Raw genomic sequence first — 20,236 nt, forward strand, 5'->3', positions numbered from 1 at the left:
ATAAGGCTCAGCTGCAAATAATATTAAATGGCATTATCAATAACAGTGATCCCAGGGTTTGCATATTAATTGTAAGAAGGTGCTAATTTGAGTGTTTTAAGCTTGCATTCACAAGCTTGTTTACATGCTTTGTTCCACCTGGACCTGTTTGGAGGTTTGTCAAAAACCTAACAAGCAGAAAAAGATTGCATTTGAAAATACACATACATGTTTAATTAAGCCAGGGCCACCAAACATTCCTCAATATATTTAGCTGTTGAGATTTAAGCACCACTAGAGCATCAGGCATTATCACCTTTTGAAGTACTGCAGAATCTTTAATATTTAAAGCACAAAGCAGACTTTAATATAAAATTCTAGCAGACCACAGAAGATTAAAGACGCATTATAAATGTGACAGTTTGTAAATGGAACACCAGTATTAAAGGGAACCCCCCTGATATTTTATAGCATATTTTTCAGGTGTATACTAAATTATAAATACAATTAAATAGCAGTAATTATTCTCTGGGAGGGGATGGCACTTTAACTGTTCTGCAAAATAGTGATTAACTATAATGTAGGGAAGTGGTAATGTGTGTTTTACCACATTGTTCTTGCAGCCAAACTTCACGCAGAAGTGGAGCCTTCAGCTCATTTAAAACCACCCGAGGGCCCTGCATCCATCGCACAACATCCTCCCTCTGCCAGGGAGGGCGTGGGGAGGGTCCCCAAACCTCTCAGCTTTTGCTCCTCAGCTGTTCCTCCTCAGCGCTGGAGGAGCCGCTGCCCCAGACTGCAGGGGAGGGAGGCCAGTGCGGAGCCCCCAGAGGGGTCCAACCAGCACCTCCTGAACAATTTCGATCCTGAATTACACGGGGCCAACACTGGTTCTTCACCGTCACGCAGGGAATTTTGAAAGGCAGGGAGCAAACCTTACTGTACACCAAATTAATTTGGCAGTTGGGTGTATCCAGACCAACGAGGCTGATATTTAACAGGGCGCACCAGTCCTTTAATTCAGTCAATAAATCCCACAGGACCAGAATTGCCTTATTTCTTTTCCCCAGCTCTGTTTCTCCAGAGGGATATGTATCTGTGCGAGTGATGGCAACCACTAAAAAGCTCCAGGACAAGGTCTGGAGCCGACTCTCCGCTCGCCGCCCCTGGCACAGAGCTGAGCTCGGTGTCCCCGTGCCCGCTGGAAGGAGCTGCTCGAGGGGCACCTCTCCCGGGACGGGGCCACGGGTGCTGTTCTCCTGCCCTTGTCTCTGTGCCGCCCCTCAGCCCACCTCCCTTTAACACACAACCTGACGGGACGCAGTGCTCTTTATTTTCATCTGTCATTCCACAAAATTGTTCGGGAATTTAATTTTAAGAGACCCTGGGACTTGGATTATTAATATTTAGCAACTGGCACCTTTGAAGAGAAGGTTTTGTTGTGAAGGCCATCTGCACCCAGGCCTGCCTACCCTCGCTGGGGAGCAAACCCTTGAACACTGGACATTTTGGGAAGCTCAAGGTAGGAGCTCAAGGCTCCTGAGGGAGCCGCTTGCAGAAGCCACGGCTCCTGGATGACATCTCTCTGACCAGAACATCTCTTCCTCACCCATCATCTGTGTCCAGATGTCATTTAAATGAACAGCTCTGGGGTACAGTCTAGATAGGATCAAAGAGGAGGAGAAATTTAAAGCAGGACTTTCAAAGCACAGAAATCCAACCCTTTAGCACGAGCATTGAGGGCTTTGGTGCTGGGCCTGACAGCTCCGAGGTCTCGGTGTGCATCTCGAGTCTCTGGAGTGTCAGGCACGCCGCTGCGCTAGGGGCATTCTAGGATGCATTCCCCTACAAAAGCTTGGCGTGTTATTTTCACTTTTACTCTAAAAATAAAGGAAAATACAGCTTGTGTTATCCAGCAGAGTGCTTTAAAGCAGCATTTCAAATAAAAAAACAGAGGGAGATCTTAGTTATATTATTCATTGCAGAAATAAAAAATAAATTATACATCGTCTCCTAATAGAGAGACATTAAAATGGATAAATAATCAAAAGATTACAATAGCTGTATTTCTCAGGGTCTAGTTTATGTTGTTAACCTAAGTACCGTACACTAGACAGGATCCAGCACCGAGCTCGTATTAAACATGCAGAGCAGCTGCTGTTCACAAAAGCAAAGCCCAGGTCAGGCCGCAGAAGCCGGAGCGCCCGCGCTCTGTGGGGACCCTGCCTCACGCGGGCAAGGATGGCAAAGGCAGGGGTGGAAAAATCAAAGTTTGTGCCATGGAAATCGGGGTCTGCTACATCATTTCTTTTTCCACATACCAGACGCTCCAACACCATCTCCCCCTCACTGCGGCTGCAGTTTCTCTGGGAACCAGGATGCTTCTACCTGCTTTCAGGGGATTTTAAAGAATTAAACTAAATATTAAATCTTTTCATTTGGAATAAATACAAGATTTTACAATCTTAGGGGGAAAAGGAAAGGCACAGGGCAGCCCCCCTGGTACACAGCAGCTCTGCGGGCGCGCTGCCTGCCAGGGACGCCGAGGCTCCCAGGGAATTCTCTCCCGGTGTGTCTGTGGGCCAGGAGCTACAACTTGGAAAACAAGGCAGCCTCACCCAAACCTGCTGTTCAAAAGAAAAATTGGCTTAAGGAAATGGGGTTTTTCTAAAGAAAACTGTCTCAGTTTTCAAAGATATTCAAGTTCTGCAGCTGTTGAGCCTTGCCTCCTGACAGCCATGGTGCTGGGGCTGAGCCCTGTCCCCACACCCAGGGCTCTCCAGGGGAATCCTCCTCAGCTTTCAGCCCCTCAAACCATCCCTGGATTCTGGGGAGTTTTGCCTCCCTGAGCGGCCAGCCCAGCCTCCCAGGGCACTGATGTCACTCCCTCCTCCACCATCTTGTGCTGGACTTTGACACCATTGACCAAACCCAGCACCGATCTAGATGCTCATAGAGAAAAAAGACTTCTGCAGTGACCATTTCTGTCTTTAGCAACTGAAATTATGATCCTAATCTGCCCATTAAACCAGTATTTAAATGGCCAGAAAGTGTTTTATCATCTCCAGCCCAAATCTGTTGATATTGCAAGTGTCACTGGTGTTCAGCAGCGCGGCAGCTGTCACTAGGCAGTTCAGAGAGGCTCATTTAATTGATACTTCCCATTTCAAATACAATTTGCAGCCGGCATGTGGTGAGAAATGCATCTCACCATGCAAATTTTCATGATGCTGGAGCACAAAAAAAAAAAAGGGTGCTGTTTTTCTTTTGTGAATATGTGGTCTTTGAAGCAGTGTTCAACTCTTTATGTGAAAGCTGCTTTCATTGAAATTAAGTAAATCATACTAAATCCCAGATTATACATTTCTGTACATGAAACAGGCACAATGTAGAGAGCAATGTGCTCTTTTTGGGAATGAGAAAGTAGCCCCTGTTTAGCTACGGGGTTTAAACTGGTCTCAGCAATGCCAGCCCGAGCCAGGAATCTCATTCAGGTTACATGGCTCCAAAATTCTCCGAGCTAAAGAGACTTTTTTTAGGCTAGAATAACACAAATCTCACAAGGATAGCTGATCGCACTCTCTCACCATTGAAGGTCAAGAGATTTTAGCAAACACAACTCCTGTGACTTCTTCCATGCAGTTTAATTAATAGAACCTAAGGGTAGGCAGAACCATTTGACCATCTGAACTGACATCTCCTGTATCACAGACCATCGCGTCTCACCCGGCTGCCCTGCACTGTGCCTAATAACTTGTGTTTAGCTGAGCAGTAACACTCCTCTCCTTTCCTGAGGAGACCTTTTCTCCGAGCTGCACCTTTCTGTTTCTAAGGACTGTGCCTGCCTGCAGGGGCGAGCTGCGCGTCACAAGGCAGGGCTTGGAACAGAAACACAGACACGCACACAGCGCTCGGCTGGGCTGCTGGGACTTTATCGTGGTTTGCTCTCCCTTTTAAGCCACGCTAAAGAAAAAAAGCCCCTCACATTTCAAAATATGGAGCTAATTTTTGTGTCTGAGGAGACACTATAATCCTCATTTCAGTGTTATTTACCACAAGAACAGCTCACAGAATGGGTTGGGTTGGAAGGGACCTCAAAGCCCATCCAGTCCCACCTGCTCCAACAGCTCCATGTCCTTACTGTGCCGAGTTTGGTGGGAATTCACACCCTTGAGTCCCACTGCAAGCCACCTGCACTTTACACTTCTGTTTTAGGGAGCAGATTTAAACCAAAAGCTTAGATTGGAAACTCCTTTGATATCTCTTCCCGCATCTCATCCAGGATCTGTCCAGCCTTTCCCAGCCCCAGCTTAGCAGACAAAGCACTGGCTGGAATCCTTTTTAATTCACCCACCGCTGAATGTTCTCCTCCAGACCCGGCAGAGCGCTCCCAGCCCCCTCCCCCTGCCCGTATCTTGGGTGAGCACATACTTAGATCCCCCAAGCACAGTGATAATTTCTCCTTACCAGCAGAGCCAGTCATTATTTATTATATCACTCTCTCACTTCTTCAGTCTCTCCTAGTGGGAACATTGCAGCGGCTGCTGGCTAGAAAATTAGCCAAGGGAACTTCTTCTGTTGGTCTCTTTCCTCATTATACTAGTAAAAAAAATTTAACTGTGACATTCTCGCTCTTTCTGTACATATATATCAGCGCAGGCTGGAAGCACACTGTAGGGGCTAATAGTGAGTAATTTAACTGTGGCTCTCTCCCTCGTTTTACCCTCACTCTTTCTCCCGAGCAGCAGCAGCAGCACAACGCGTTCGCGTATTGTTGCTCCACGTTATAAACGGAGCTTGCAAGTTTATGTCTAATCACACTCTTCCCACTAGGCTGTTCTTTTGTCATGTGGATGTGATGCAATTTCTTCCAGTGTCGAGGGGCTGCCGTAAATTACAGAGAGATCCAGGTAAGCCTAAGAAAAGTTGGGGGTTTTCCCCCCTTAAAAAGTGCCTTTTGAAAAAGCCAAGAGGGACGTGTGACTGGCAGAACCACACGCACACTGGCAATCGTACGCTGGCAGGGGCCTTCAATATGTGTCCAGAGAGGTAACGCTCTTAAATCAGGGACAGACCCACTCGTGGAGCAACCACTGAGGACAGAATCAGTGATGCTCACTGCTCACGTGAAGCATAAGGTAAAGGAACGCTTTTCCTACCTCCACTTCACAATACAGCTTAGGCCAGCGATCGGAGCTGCTTTCGCTTCAGGAAAATCCGTAGGAGTGGGTTCTGGGCTCAGCAGCTCAAAAGAGCTCTGTGCATGAGCAGGTCACTGCTTTTACGCATTGGGAGATACTTGCGACAAGTGCACGCATCCAGCTCCATGAGGAGAACGTTCACAGTTTATCTGGTGGATAAAGAAAAAGGATTGAGTCACCTTCTGGAATAATGATGAATTTGGGAATGGTCCCAACAAACTGTATGACTCTCCAAAGAATCCCTTCTAGAAACAAACACAAAGGTGCAAATGCCAGCCTCATAAATGCTCAAACATCTTGAAGACTTCGGACTTCGATACCTCTGATTTCGACCCTGACCCACCACAGATAATACCCATCCTATGGGAATACAGGCAGAGAACAGCGGTGTGACTTACAGCGACATCAATACAAAGGGAAAGCTGCTTAAGTATTTTGCAGAAGGTGCAAAACTTGAGGTTAGGGGTGAAAAAAGCATGGAAACAAACGCTTTGCATCCCAACTGGCTTTCTGGCGGTGCAGCACCACTGACCACAGCTGCGCAACCCCTCGTCCTCACCAGCTGCCGTCGGATCTGTTCTGCTCCCTGGATCACAGCGCTGGCGTTGGCGAGAGCTATTGTTAGCGGGGGGCACTCCCTGCACCCTGCACTGGTCGGTGACTCTGTGTGCCCCCAGATGGCCCTGGGGCATCTCTTCTGGCCCGGTCTTCTCCTCCTTGCTCTTTCTGCGTGTGCAGCCGGCTCACGTGCTGCTGCAGAGCGTAACTGGCTGGGTAGCTCCACGCACCGAGCAACGTAGATGTCAGACACTGGCTCTTGCCCAAAGGGAAGGAGGACGAGGACAGTAAACAAAGACCCCGGTGTCCTCCATTTTGGAGCGCCTGCTGCAAGTTTTACTCTCTTCACTTTGAATTGTAGTGGCAGTGCTTTGAGCAACTACATCTGAAGTACTCCAGCAACATCACACTCTTGTTCCACCACCACTCTGATGACCACCAGCGTAATTCAAAGAGAAAGTAAAAAACTCACCTCTAGGTATAAAAAAAAAAAAAGAGAGAGAGAGTTTATTCCCTGCCAGAAGAAACAATACAACCAGAATTATGGCAGTTTCTACGCTGAATTGTAAAACTAATGCCTTCTGTTAGCCAATGAATAAAACAGTCCTTTTTCAGGAAAGCCATCTTTCACACTTATAATATTATCATTCCAGTAGATGCCTAACACTCTGGTTTATTGCGCCTGGTGCCTTTTCTTTTTATCACAAAAAAGGTAACGGAGGAACACAGGTAATGCATTTTTGGTTGCTTGTGGAAAAGGGGGGAAGGAGAAAAATCTTTCTGTATTTGCATTGCTAATTAGCAGCAAGCACTCAGATAATGCAGTGATCAGTACTGTACACACGTTTTGAGAGATGAGTAAACACTGCACTACAGCTGAATGTGCAACTGTACCATTTGAGTGGTTCACATTGCATCCAGGCTTTTCCACAGGGCTCTGCAAAGGACACGCCGAGAACCCCGACAGCGGATCGGGGGGATGTTGGGGTATGATTTGTTTACCCTGGAAAGGGCAATGCAGGGCACAGCTTGCTTTTCAATGTCATTTTGGTGTTTCTTTACCCCCAAATGAATTTGCCAGCTGGGCTGACGGAGGAAAAGGAATTTAAGAGCCTTGCCCAAGGTCACCCTAAGGAACGAACAAGTCAAGCCAGTTACTCAAGGGCATCGAGTGCTTCAGTGGCCTAACCTACCTCCCCCTTGCTCCAGGTTGTTTGCGCCAACCTCTGCCCTCCTCACCGCGCAGTCTTCCCCACGCACGCAGCACAGTGTCAAGTTCACAGAGAAGCCAGCAAAGTGCCCGGCACCATCCATCCATCTCCTTCATGAGATAAGAATAGTTCCTTAAGCCTTTGTTCCTGGCAGATGTTTTCCTGGTCTGCTGGGTTTTTGCTGAGCGTCAGTGTCTATCCACACACCACGTCCTGATGCACGTCCCCGTGCCTGGATGTATGAACAGCTTTGCAACAGGAACACAGCTTGGAAAAACTGAGCTCAAACCTCAAAGCTGGGTCAGTGCAAGACATGGCACAGCTGGAAATAAACCCTGCCTCATCTCCAAGAGGTCACTCCATTAGGGAAATGCAATAACTCTGGGAACACACCAGCCACGTAGCAGGCTTGGCAGAGGCTTGGCTTCTGCCTGTTCACATACGTGGCCTCAACAACAGCAAACACCCTCCTGCTGCCCTCGACCACAGCTGTTCTTTCCTTTGGAGTCAGCCCATAAAATCAACTTCATAGCGATCTCTTCTCTGTGTAATTCCCGCAGCTCTTCCTGCCTGAACACAACAAGTTCCCATTTCACAGGATTTTTTGAGAATTTAAACCAACAAACCCACTGTTTCTGCCCCGAACAGCTCTCCATTTGCCTGCCAAGTGCCCCCCAAGCGTCTCCACAATGGCAGAGTACCCAATTCACAGTCCTGCATGGCATTGTCTATGAAGGTTTCATCTCCAAGCTGTCAGGGACACCCTCCCCACTCCTCCCATTCCCTGGCTAAGCTGTGGGGCAGGGTGATATTCTGTAGGTCAATCCAACACAAAATCATTTCCATGCAGGCAAATCTCTTTGAGTACACAACACTGGCTCTGGTGCCACTCGGGTTTAGCTTGATCTTCCACTAAGCTGATTCTGTTCTTCTGCTCAGCTGGGTTCACTCGTCAACACAGCAAGAGCTACACGCACACCGAGAGCTCCCCAGCCCTCGCCTGGATCCACGTATATGGAAAGTCATATCCCTGAGCACAACCCCTCAGTCCTCACGCCCCGTTTCAGGTTAGCCAACACACGATTTGTCCATAGGAAGATGGATGTTACCTACGCCTCCTCTTCTTGCCCTAGTCTGGCCATAGAACTGTCTTTAAATCTGGACACTGACATTTCACTGCACAAACATTTCACTGGAGAGAAAATAACTGAGCTGGCGAGCCTGCTCGTATATTGTTGTCTTGCACCCGCGCATGCAATGAGCTCTGCTCAGAGGCAGCTCACTGTCTCCCAGAAGATCCCAACAACTGCCTCTATGCAAGTGAAGCACCCAGTGACCACACATCACCCCTGACATCTTACCCAGCCTGTACCCCAGGAGGTCAGTTCACAACCCCGAGCCCCTGCTAGAGCTGGGAATGCTGCACAGGTCACAGGTCTAGTGGTCACAGCTTCATGAATGGTTTGGACTGGAAGGTACCTCAAAGCCCATCCAGTTCCATCCCTGCCCTGGGCAGGGACACCTCCCACTGGATCAGGGGCTCCAAGCCCCATCCAACCCGGCCTTGAACCCCTCCAGGGATGGGGCAGCCACCCCTGCTCTGGGCAGCCTGGGCCAGGGCCTCCCCACCCTCACAGCAAAACATTTCTCCCTAAGCTCTCATCTCCATCTCCCCTCTTTGAGCTGGCTATCACATGCTCATCCCACTTACATTAACGCCAGGTGATGAGAAGGCTATTTATTTATAGCCTTTATGTTTATTTATATCCATACATCTAATTAACGCACTTTTAGAAAAGCAAAGGTCCTGTTAAATACTGTCAGGTCTCAGTATGAAGAGACAGTTTTGATATTTTCCTTCATAAATCTATTCTCTAATTCTAATCAGCTTCTTCTCACCAAGTCTCCCTATCTGCTGAGGACAACAGAGGACAACCTGCCATCTAAAGCCATTTCCAATAGTCACAAATACTTGTACCCACAACAAACAGGGAGCAGTTCCGAGAGCAGTAGTTTTTGTATAGAGCTCACACTACTCTTTTGAAGAGCCAATAGGGCTTTTGTTCCCAGCTCCTTTTGAACAATCTAGATATGAACTTCTCTCCTGCCGCAAGCCCCTGAGCAAACTCCAGCAATATTCTCCAGACAGGGGCTTGCATAAAATGTGTCTTACGAAGACCTTGGGCAGACAGCAAAGGAGTTTTACCTTGCACACATTAGGAACCCAGGTGCTTGAACATCACAAAGGGCCCTGTGGCTCCTCCGAGTGGCTCCCTGGCACTGAAGAGCCCTGTTCCTTTAACTGGTAGCATGTTCCAGAGAAATGGGATGTGTTGTTCAGAGGAAGAGTTAGGTGCTTTTTGTGAGTGAACATGAAAGGAATGGAGAGCAACAACCCAACCCAGCTCCCCGCTCGCCCTCCCCCTTGCGCCAGTTCCTTCTGGCCCCCAAGAGGCTGGTGAGACAGTCACTAGCAATTAGCCCAGGGAGGGAGAGGCTAATTGTACCAATTAGCACTGGAGCACCAGGTGGAGAGACTTAGAGGCCAGTCAGGAGGGTACCAATAAAATGACTGCTGGGGTCTAGGAGGCAGCATCATCTGGGGAAGCAAGGGGAGTTGGACCTGCTGATTTTATCTGCTGGTTGCTTTTGTTTCCACTCTGAAATAGTCTTTTCAAAGCTATTAAAGAGAAAGGAAGGATCAGCGAAATCTGTGGCTTGAGGTACCTTTGCAAGGGCAGGAGAAGGGAGAGCCCAGGTATGGCCATCAGAACCAGCCTTGCCACCTTCCCTCAGAGCTCACGGGTGTCAGAGCAGCCTTATTCTCCCCCGACCCCCAACGAAGCCTCTGCAGAGAGGCCCAGAACTGCCGCGCAGCCACGCTTTGCAATGTTCACCCATGTTTTAATCACTATAAGGTCCTCACGGGGTCTCACTCAGAGTATAATACCTTGCCTAGCTCAGGTTTTCCTCCCTGTAGCTCAAGGTTCCTACATGGAAACAACTGTAAATGCAGGGCACCTCTATCCCCTGGTGCCCCGGATTCAGACAGTATTACACTGACACACGCTCGAGTGACAGGATAACGCACCTGATCGCAGTGGATCACGTTAGAACAAGGCTGTCACAACGCTCATCAACCTCACTTGCAACAACCATCGTCTCTCCGGGTTTCAGCGCGGTACTTGAACCAGACTCCAGGATATCTGAGGCGAGGCTCACAGCTCCACGCTGCAGGAGGACAAAGGCTGGCAGAGTCCTCTCCACAAGCTGCTCCTTCACTGTTCTGCATCCACGATCCAAATTTCCACTCCAGAAGCTCACTGGAACAGGATGTGCTCCAACAGCAGCCAGAGTGACCATGCAGACACCAAACAACGAAAGCGATAAAAGCGTTGAGTTGTATAAACTAACAATAGTCATAACGCCACAGCTCGATCACACACTTACTACGACTTCTTTATGGTGCTGCTTTAGAGCAGATCTGGCTGCAAGGCAGGACTTGTGGCTCTGCCCCCTCCTCCGCCGGCAGGGATCCCTGTCCTTCTGCACCCGTGGCTTCTCACTCAACGTTCTAGAAAGGAAGACAAAGCTCCATTTAGCAGATGCCAGGACGACGTACGCTGCAGCCTGCTGTTTTTTCCAGTTACCTAAAGGGAGGATGTGTCCTCCAGCCCCAGCTCCGTAGCTGTCACCACACGACTGCTTCCTCGCACAGACAGACCCCGCAGCGGGACGCGGAGCTGGAGGGTGACACTGTTGGGCATCCTCCAGAAGGAAAGAGTCCGATCATCCCTTGTTTCTCCACAGTCTTCTTCTGGGGAGGGTCAGTGCTGCTCAAAGGCATGGGAAGCACCGGGAGGAATCTCAGGGCTTTGGGCTGGCAGGGTGAAAAAGGCAAGACCCAAGAGGCTGTGCCTGGTTTTTGCATGTCTTACCGAGGCAACACAGGCACCTTTCTTACAGAATCTGAAACTAGCCACTCAGCCAAACCCTCACTTTCTGGGGTGGTATAAACCTTTTGCAAACAAACAAACAACCAAACAAAAAACCCACAACCCCTTGAGGCTCAGAAAAGACCAGTGAACCGTAAAGACCTAGTGAGAGAGTCCAGGTCCGAATTAGCAGCTCTGAACAGTAGGTCAACAGCGCAAAACCTTTCAGCTTTTTGCTACCGGTAACAGAAGAAAACCGGTTGCATTTAAACTCCAGCACCTTTCCACTGTTTTATAGTAAAAGGCCTCTATCGAGTAGCTGGCAACACATGCACTCTCCTTGTTTTCCTTCCTTGTTAAATGTTTCCTGGCACGGTGACAGGTAAAGCGTAATACAGCTTGGCAATATGGCTTTTACATGGTGAAACAGCTCCTCCGTGCTACGCTAGAATACATATTACTGTGACAAGGGGCTTTATTCGGAATTAGCCACACATCCTAAAAGCCAGTGGGAAATTGGAGGAGAGTTTAGTGAAAACTACATAAGATATTGTCACCGCTGAGTGGAAAATTTTGGATGGAAATCATGGAGTGTGTGACTTAATCCCAGCTCCTTCTGGTCGGTGCGCTGGGGGAGGCAGCCCCGGCTGTAAAAACCTGCTTGGGAAAGGTGGGTGCTTATCCAGGATTAAACACGTTCCTGCGGCACTGAATTCTTCGGATTGCTTGGGGAGGCGTCCACTCTTTAACCTGACAGCACTTGTTGATAACAACAGCACAGAGCAGGGTGGAGAACGTACACAAAGCTGAGATGGATGGAGACGATTGGCAGGGGAGCGGGGTGGGACTAAAGCTGTGCCGCCTTCCAAGCACTGAAGGGGATCAGGTATTGCAATTATAATATTTTTGACCATATGTGAGTGCTGGAGAGCAGGGACCCATCCGAGCCTGGCTCTCCGAGTTCCTCGGAGACAGCCTGCCCCACAGCCACGGCTGCACCTCGCAGAGGCATCTTCCCTTGGCAGCTCTCTGAACTTGAGGAGCTGGTTTGCATTTCATATTTATGAGTGATTTTGTATCTGGAAGCTGCTGTTCAACAAAGGTCTTTCTTGCTCTGTGCACTGGAGATGAAATGCTAAAGACATTCTGACTGCTACAGGTTGTGGAGACAGAGCTGAAGAAAAAGACCAAGAGGGGAACAGAGAATTTCTGAGCCACAGGGTTGTTCTATTTTCCTCGCATAAACTTATTTTCATAGAATCACAGAATGGTTTGGGGCGGAAGGGAACTCAAAGCCCATCCAGTTCCGATCCCGGCCTTCAGATGTTGCCTACAACTGGTGATGCAGGACATCTACCACACAGGACAACCAGGTGAGCTCAATAAACACAAGTAAATATTTGTGAGCAAAGATGAATAAAGGGAAAAATCATTATTGTTACAAGAACTCCTGGAGACTCATGTTAAATGGAGACATTCCAGTCATTCCATGTTAAATTCTCATTCCAGAATAAATGTAACCATGCCAAGAACAAGGGGCAAAGAGAGATCTGCAGTTACCTGGCCATTTCTGTCAGATGTTCTCATGCCCTCCAAGTGAATAGCAGAGTCCTCAGTAGCCGCACCTTAGCCCAGTAGCCTTTGTCCGTGCTCCATGCCACACGACTGGACACTGACCACACTTTGAAGACAGGAGAAATACAGCAGAAATAGTCTGTCAGCAGAAGAAATTCTTTCATAAATAGTCTGTCAGCTGAAAAATTATTTCTGAGGCCCTTGATTAATAATGTAGGACATCGGTGATCTCAGAAAACTTTAACATCAGTGCTGTACTTGGCTGAACAGAACAGATGTTGACATCTTTGTTGCTGTTTCTTGGCTGAAGACAGATGTTTGTGAGGTTAGGTGAAAAAGGCAAGAGTGTACGGACATCCTGGAGCCAGTGGAAAATAATTCGCCACTTCCTTATGTGGGGACTCAATCTGCTTTCAGGGAAGTTTTTTAGATTCCAATTGCTCCATGATTAAATATGTGCCAGTGTCACATACAAGGAGCTGAGACAAGGAACACACTTCTGGCACCTGTATGGTGATGTCTGACTGGTCCTCGCATGGCAGAGAAAATACAAGTACATTAGGGGACAGCAATAAATACCATCAACTGCTCTGCTGGACTGGGTTTTTGAAGGGTGCTCCTGTCTCAGATGCTAATGGAGTGGCTGTATTTTCCTTGAAACGGTCACAATAAACTCAGGAAAATGCAATTCATGGGTGAGGCGTGATATCTGGCATTGGAGAAAGCCTGAGTGTCCTTAATACCTAAAAAAAGATTGCTTAGCAGCAGATCAGCGGCGTAAAAATGTGACCTCCCTAACGCTGCCAGGTTCACAATGATTTGTTGGGTAAGAGTCATCTGAACAACTTAAAGCCTCGCAGTTTACTAAAGCATGTGTTTTGTATTCTGGTCCAAGTGTGCCTACCCCAGAAAATGCTCTCCCTGCATCATCTGACATACTAAATGTAAGACAAGATTTTACTTCAGACTTCCGTGAGGAACCAAATTCTCTCCACCCACAATAATTTCCAAACTGCGCAGTAAATCACCCTTCTGAAAAAATTGCATCCACTTTATACCTCCATCCCAATGTTTAAAGGCTTCTCTAAGTAAATCCCTTCTTTGTTTCGAGGACTAAAACTGCTCGGAGCTCACAGACACTTTCACCTTGAGGATCCCCAACAGTTTTGGGGACGGAGACGTAAGACCATGTCCCGAGTGGTCCTGGGGCCCTGCCGCATTCCAAGCTGTCCCTTCAGCTGGCCCCACTGAGAGCAACATAGAATGCTTTAGGATGGAAGGGACCTTTAAACGCATCCAGTTCCGACTCCCCAAGGACTTGGGGGTGCTGGTCAATGAGAAGCTTGACATGAGGCAGCAATGTGTGCTCACAGCCCAGAAGGCCAATCGTGTCCTGGGCTGCATCCAAAGCAGCGAGGCCAGCAGGGCGAGGGAGGGGATCCTGCCCCTCTGCTCCTCTCTTGTGAGACCTCATCTGGAGTCCTGCGTCCAGTTCTGGAATCCTAAACTTAAGAAAGAGATGGAGCTGTTGGAATGGGTCCAGAGGAGGCTACAAGGATGATGCGAGGGCTGGAGAACCTCCCATATGAGGACAGGCTGAGAGAGTTGGGGTTGTTCAACCTGGAGGAGAGAAGGTTCTGAGGAGACCTGATAGCGACCTTCCAGCACCTGAAGGGGCTACAAGAAAGCTGTGGAGGGACTGTTCATAAGGCTTGTGGTGATAGGACAAGGGGGAACAGGTATAAACTGCAGAGGGGCAGAGTTAGGCTTGATATAAGGAAGAATTTCTTCACGATGAGAGTGGGGAGGCCCTGGCACAGTTTGCCCAGGGAAGCTGTGGCTGCCCCATCCCTGGAGGAGTTCAAGGCCAGGTTGGATGGGGCTTGGAGCCCCTGATCCAGTGGGAGGTGTCCCTGCCCATGGCAGGGGGGTTGGAATTAGATGATCTTTAATGCCCCTTCAAACCCAAACTATTCTATGATTCTATGATTTGAAGTAACCTCATCCATGGCTCTGTGGTGGGAAGTAGTGCTAGGCAGAAAAGAGATCAGTGTCCCCGGAGCCCTGTGGCCCCTATGCTGAAACCGGCAGGACCATTACAGCAAGGAAGGAGGCTGATAAACAACTCAGTTCCCTGGGCCAGCAGATACAAGGCAGAAACGAGCGGGAGGAAGCCCAGAGCTGCTCCTAGGCTATTGCCACACAGCAATCCCCTTGTCCTACCACAGCAGATAGGAAAGAGGTTTGAAGACGTTCCTGGCTGTGGAATTAACAGTCTTTAATCACTAATTAGCTGATATCATAGTTGTCATGGGATTAAGCACATGTTGCCCAGCCCAAGTGCCATCTGATGCGCTTCCAAAAGAAGAGCATTCCACCAGAGGTGCTGCTCCAACACCAAGCAATGCTTGTTATCATGGAGGTGTTACCAAATGATTTGGGAATGAAAACAATTTAAATCTTATAAATTATTAGGAAGAATTAAAAGGGCTTTTTTCCCCCCAAAGTTAAGTGTTTTCTATTATTAAATCAAATACCAAACCAAATAATTACCTTCCAGATACAGAATACAACACAGCTAACACAATACGGCCCATCAAACCACATCATCTACCGTTATTTATCTGTGTTTGTGTAACCATTCCATCATTTGATCAAATAATAGCAGATTCCACAATATGTCATTCAAGTATCCCCAGTTTATCTATAATGATTTTCCTCTTGTCAGCTCATTTCTTGAACCTTTGCTGAATCTGGTTTCAATGGTACTATAAACAATCATCATTGCATTGTAAAACTGGAAACTCTCCACTAAAATAGTGTTTTGATCTGGGTTGCCATAGTAATAAGTCTGTGCTCCCCTCTTTGGAGGCCTTGTTATATGAAGTATCTGTGATTTGCTCAGAATGGCCCCAGTTCATCTGTCAAAGTGGGTTTTTCCTTTTTTAAAATAATGATCTAGAAAATCCCACAGTGGCAACAAATATTTTACAACCATAACGAGAAACATTGTATCACTCAAGCTTTGTAAATCTATGCCATTATTGCATTAGAATAAATCATTTTTCTTAGGTATATTACTTGGAAATATGCAATTCTAATTTTAGAGCGTGTATTCAATAGGGGGTATTTATTTTTTATGTAAAGAGAATTATTAACTTTGACTTCAAAAATACATCACATGTCAGATTGTGTTTAGAAGCCCTGCAGCAAAAAGAAAAAAAACTGGAATTCTTTCTTATTTCTATCAAAATCGCGCAAATACCCAGTCAGTTTCAGGTTGAGTTACTCCACTCCATCCTTAAGTGCTGATTTTTATAACGAGATCAGATTATTACCGTAAGTTTTACAACTGCACGCTCGGATAAATGATATTCGGATTATAGACTTGTAAAAATTAGAAGTCCTGAAAATCCATCAGCGACACTGAAAATACAGCCCCGTCCAGGATTTGGAATAAAAAGGCTCCAGTCAGTTACAATAATTTGATACATGAACTATGAGATTTCCTCCTGCAGGAACAGGAGTAAACAAACCCTACATCACGGCGGCGGTGACAGACGCCGTGGCAGGGAGGGAGGACACAGACCGTATTTTACTCAAGACAAATGGTTAACTTGGTTACTTTATGTAAGTCACAACCAGCGACAGGATTACCTCGCGTAACTCGCTGCCGCACAACACCTGACAGGGGAATATTAACATCATCGGGAGGAGGGAGGGTGGAAGGTATCCATCTGTAGTCAATGAATTCTAATTAAAACCTAATTACCGTACAGTGAGGAATCTGCCAGCCCCGGCCCCCTCTAGTTGACTCTTTGGCAAAGGAGGGAAGGCGAGAGCTGGTGCTTACCCAGATTTCCTCACATTCTGCCAGCAACTTAGTTCTAGGTAGCGCCAGACCACGGGAAGTCTTCACAAATAGTTTTATATCATTTTGCCAAGCGGATCCCCAGAAGACGCTGTGGGGGCAGAGGTGCTACACATCTTCTGTTATAATTGACCTGGGCTTTGAGATTTCTCTGTCATGATGTATCCCAGAACGGTGCATGACGGGAAGAAACTTGTTATTCCTCCAGCAGTGCCAAATGGACAAGATCAAGTAGGCCTGGGACTTGAAAAAAAGGAAGAAATATTGACAGCTGAGTAACCACTCCAGCAAATGACAGGCAGGCACAGGAAGCTTGATTTCCTTGGGGTTCAGAGGTAATCTATTAACCTTAAACATTTCAGTGCAAATTTAATGGATTTTTTAAAAAAGATGCACAAAAATAAGCTGCTTAATTAAAATCATTAGGTCTGTCTTGATTTCTTTCGCTCCTTGCGAGTTAGCAGTGTGGGAACAAACACCCACCCACGACTGAAAGGGCTAGAAATAGACTAAACTCGACCCAAAATATTTATTCATTGGATTATCAAAATTGCATCTGTAATGCAGTTCAAGAACATTAAAGGTGTCCTCCGAGGAGCTGTCATTTCTCATGGCATCGTGACTGGCATTGAAACCCTTGTTTTGCAGTTCTTTGGATGGGAGCTCATCATCAGCCAGGGAAGTGCTGGAAACAACTGACGTCAATAAGGTGGGCTGGACTAATTAAGAACAGAATTTGCCCCTTGAGACTCCAATTTCATGGAGTGAGCTCAGTCCCAGCCCAGTCCATGCCGATGTGCTGCCCCACGGTCCAGGAGGAGCAGGGTTCTCCTGGGTTCTGAGTGGACACACACGTGTTCCCACATCCTCGGTCCAGGATGAAGTGCTGGCTCTCTGTGCCAGAACAGAAGGAACATGAGTGTGCTGGATTTAGGCTCCATTATAGGAGACACTGTAATTTCTACTTTAACACGTCCTCATCTCTCTGCTGCTCGCAGCTGGGAGTCTCCTGGCACCAGGAGGTTTCCTTTTGGCCAGAAGCAGCTTCACTGCCTTACCTGCAATTCTGTTAATATTTGGCTGAGATTCCAAATAGTTAAAAACATCATCCCTGCCCTCACCTGCGCGCCTCACTGCTGCAGTCCTGTATCCTGCAAGGCTCTCCAGGTCAGCTCCATCCAGACTCCAGGCACAGCAGCAGCAAGACTGCACATCGCCCCAGGCACCGCTAAAGAGCTTGCTGGAACAGAAAGGGGAATGAGATGAAGAGGCCAAATTCTCCCCCCCTCACCACTTTCTACACCCCTTCTACGCCCCATTCGCATCCTCTGCTGCAGGGTCAGCGTGAGGAAACAGCTTCCAAACAATGAAACACCAAAGGAAAAGAGGATGAATCCCTGCAACCTCAGCAAGCAGCCCACCTCCAATTATTCTTAAATTGAAAACTTCCTTGCCACAATTCAAACTGATTACCCTTTGGTGAGAACAGATTATGGATATGGATTGAACCCACAGCACAGATTATTCTCTCCTTCACATTTCTTGAAGCCTGCTATTCCCCTCAGTCTCTCTTTCTCCAGGTTAAATTATGCCACTCACTCAAGCCTTCTGAGCAGATGATGTTTTCCAGACCACTGACTGCTCCTGCCGTTATCCTCTGGACAGCGTCGGACTGATCAGCCTCTTCTGGAGATTTGCCTCTAATTCTGCCATCACAACAAGACAAATAAGGGAACGGTTAGTCCTGGAAATGAGTTACCTCGATGAAAGAGAGAGGTTGGCCATTCCCTGAGGTTGGCAGAGGAAAGGTGGTGCAGGTTTGCTCCCACAGACCCACATTACCAAGAGTGGGGTTTAATTCTGGAAGGATCAACACTCTCTGACAAGACCTCGAAACACGTGCTTACCGTGAAGTACAGGAGTAATTTGTGACAGTTACTGAGACACAATGGTAGATTGCAGCACGTTTGAATCTCCACAGGAACAGGCACTACCTACAATACAAAACAAACAAAAAATACTGCTTAATATTTCCACTAATATAAAGTTTTAACCTTTTTTTCCTAGTTCTACTTCTACTTTAATATCATTAAATTACACTCCCTTTCACTATTTTCTCCCATTAAGCTCCGTGACACCTGATCCTCATTTATACCAGGAGCGCTTTTGGCTTGCTCTTCACAGGTAATGGTATGTAAATGAGATGCAATAAAATACACCATGACTTAAAAAGCCCCTTGCCTCTGTCAGTGATGTAACACAGCATTAGTGTAAATGAATGCTGGACCTCAACTTTGTAGATTCCCATTGATTTTCTGAGTTTCGGGTCTTCGTGTGATTTAAAAGCCGGTATAATTGTATTTCGAGGAGAGTATTATTATGCTCCTAAAGCCACAACATACATTTTCATCAAATAGCAGCATAGGTTTTTCAGTGCATAATTTGGTGGCTGTGGGGGTCTTAGAAGAGGTGAAGCGTCGGATTTGGGTTCGGCAACATGCCTTAATTCCTACTTGCTAATTACTCCCAGCCCATGCGCAATGCCGAGCAGTCGGCTGATGAGAGATGGCTCTTGACCCACCCCACCTTGTCCGCTACACCCACAGCTCCCATCAGCTCAGCACGGACGCGCCGCTACCCTCAGTGTTCTCGTGCTGTGAGGGGTTAGGTGAGGCAAAAGCTCACACGCTCCTCTTCTCCTGTCTCCTAACTCTTTTCCTGCCCACCTAAAGCCTCCTAATTGTAACAGTGCAGAACATAATGGGAAAAGTGTATTGACTTGTTTAATTTAAAGCAGGCTGTGTGAACTATCTTTACAATAACTACTGGCCTCAATAATTCATAACTATGATGCTACACCTGCCAAAATCATTCAGATAACTGGAGCAACGTGCACTTTAAGTTTAAAGTCAAGGTCTTCCTTGCTCATTTTAATGACTTCTCTTGTGCACAAGATTATTAATATTCCTGTGAGCAAACATGGCACTGACTCATTAATCAATAAGCGCTGGCTCCTCTACATAATAACAATAGCCAGACCAGATAATTAACTTTGGTTCCATTGACTTTGGTTTGTACATAATTTCCAGTGGCTGACACTGGATAATAAAAAGCTTTGCAGCCGACAGGCACCTTTTAAAACCCTTTTTACCAGTTTAGGAAAACGATCCGTGCCTACTGTTCGGAGTAAAACGCGGTGTAGGTGTTGGTGTGTGTCCGTGACGGATCTAAAAGGAGGCAACTGGCAATAAATAAAAGACCTAATAAATATTGTAAGGCTTTGGTGAGTCCTGCTGTTAAATTGTGGCGTAGCGAAGGATTTGCATTTTCCTGTCATGTAGTTATAGGCAGACTGGAGAGGAAGGTGTGTCTGCAATCAAGTGTTCCAGAGAACCGGCAGGCTGGGACCAGAAACGCAGATGTGGTTGCACCAGCTCTTGGCCTCAAAAACGGTTTGAATATTAGGGTGAGTCCAGCAGAGGTGGCAACCCCAGAAACTTCACCGTAGCCCTGCGGAGCCAGGTACAGCGTCAGCTGCGCTAAGACACAGCAGGAAAGGTGACTTCCCAGTCAGTCCTTTCAGGTGCTGAGCCCCCAGAAGGCTCCCCAGCCCCTGCAGCTGCCAGGGCTCCACGGGCTACGAACATGCAGCGACGGCAGCAGGGAACTCCTGGAGGTCTGGAGCTCACAGAGAGACAGCGCCAGACACCAGGGATGGGTGGCTTCTTGTCCAGACCATTGCTTCCTTTGCTCCTATTATCAGGGATTTTTATTCAATGGAGAACTGTTATTTATACCGTCTTCCTTCAGAGCACACTGAACCAAAGCACACAGGGGGCCAGCTTAGTGTCAGCAGAGCAGACTAGGGAGGGAAAAATCTACTGCAGAGAGGACTTGGAGGCTTCA

General features: G+C 47.3%; 1 long non-coding RNA gene across 1 annotated transcript; it reads right to left on the reverse strand.

The window, feature by feature from the left end:
- Positions 1–17,474: 17,474 nt before the first annotated feature.
- LOC138723409 (uncharacterized) lies at positions 17,475–18,375 on the reverse strand. Its single transcript, XR_011337864.1, has 3 exons — positions 18,238–18,375; positions 17,930–18,036; positions 17,475–17,570 (listed from the first exon to the last, which is right to left on the reverse strand). It is a non-coding gene; the product is annotated as an uncharacterized lncRNA (long non-coding RNA).
- Positions 18,376–20,236: the final 1,861 nt, after the last annotated feature.

Source organism: Phaenicophaeus curvirostris, chromosome 8 (assembly GCF_032191515.1).
Source record: "Phaenicophaeus curvirostris isolate KB17595 chromosome 8, BPBGC_Pcur_1.0, whole genome shotgun sequence".
In the NCBI taxonomy this organism is placed as follows: domain Eukaryota; kingdom Metazoa; phylum Chordata; class Aves; order Cuculiformes; family Cuculidae; genus Phaenicophaeus; species Phaenicophaeus curvirostris.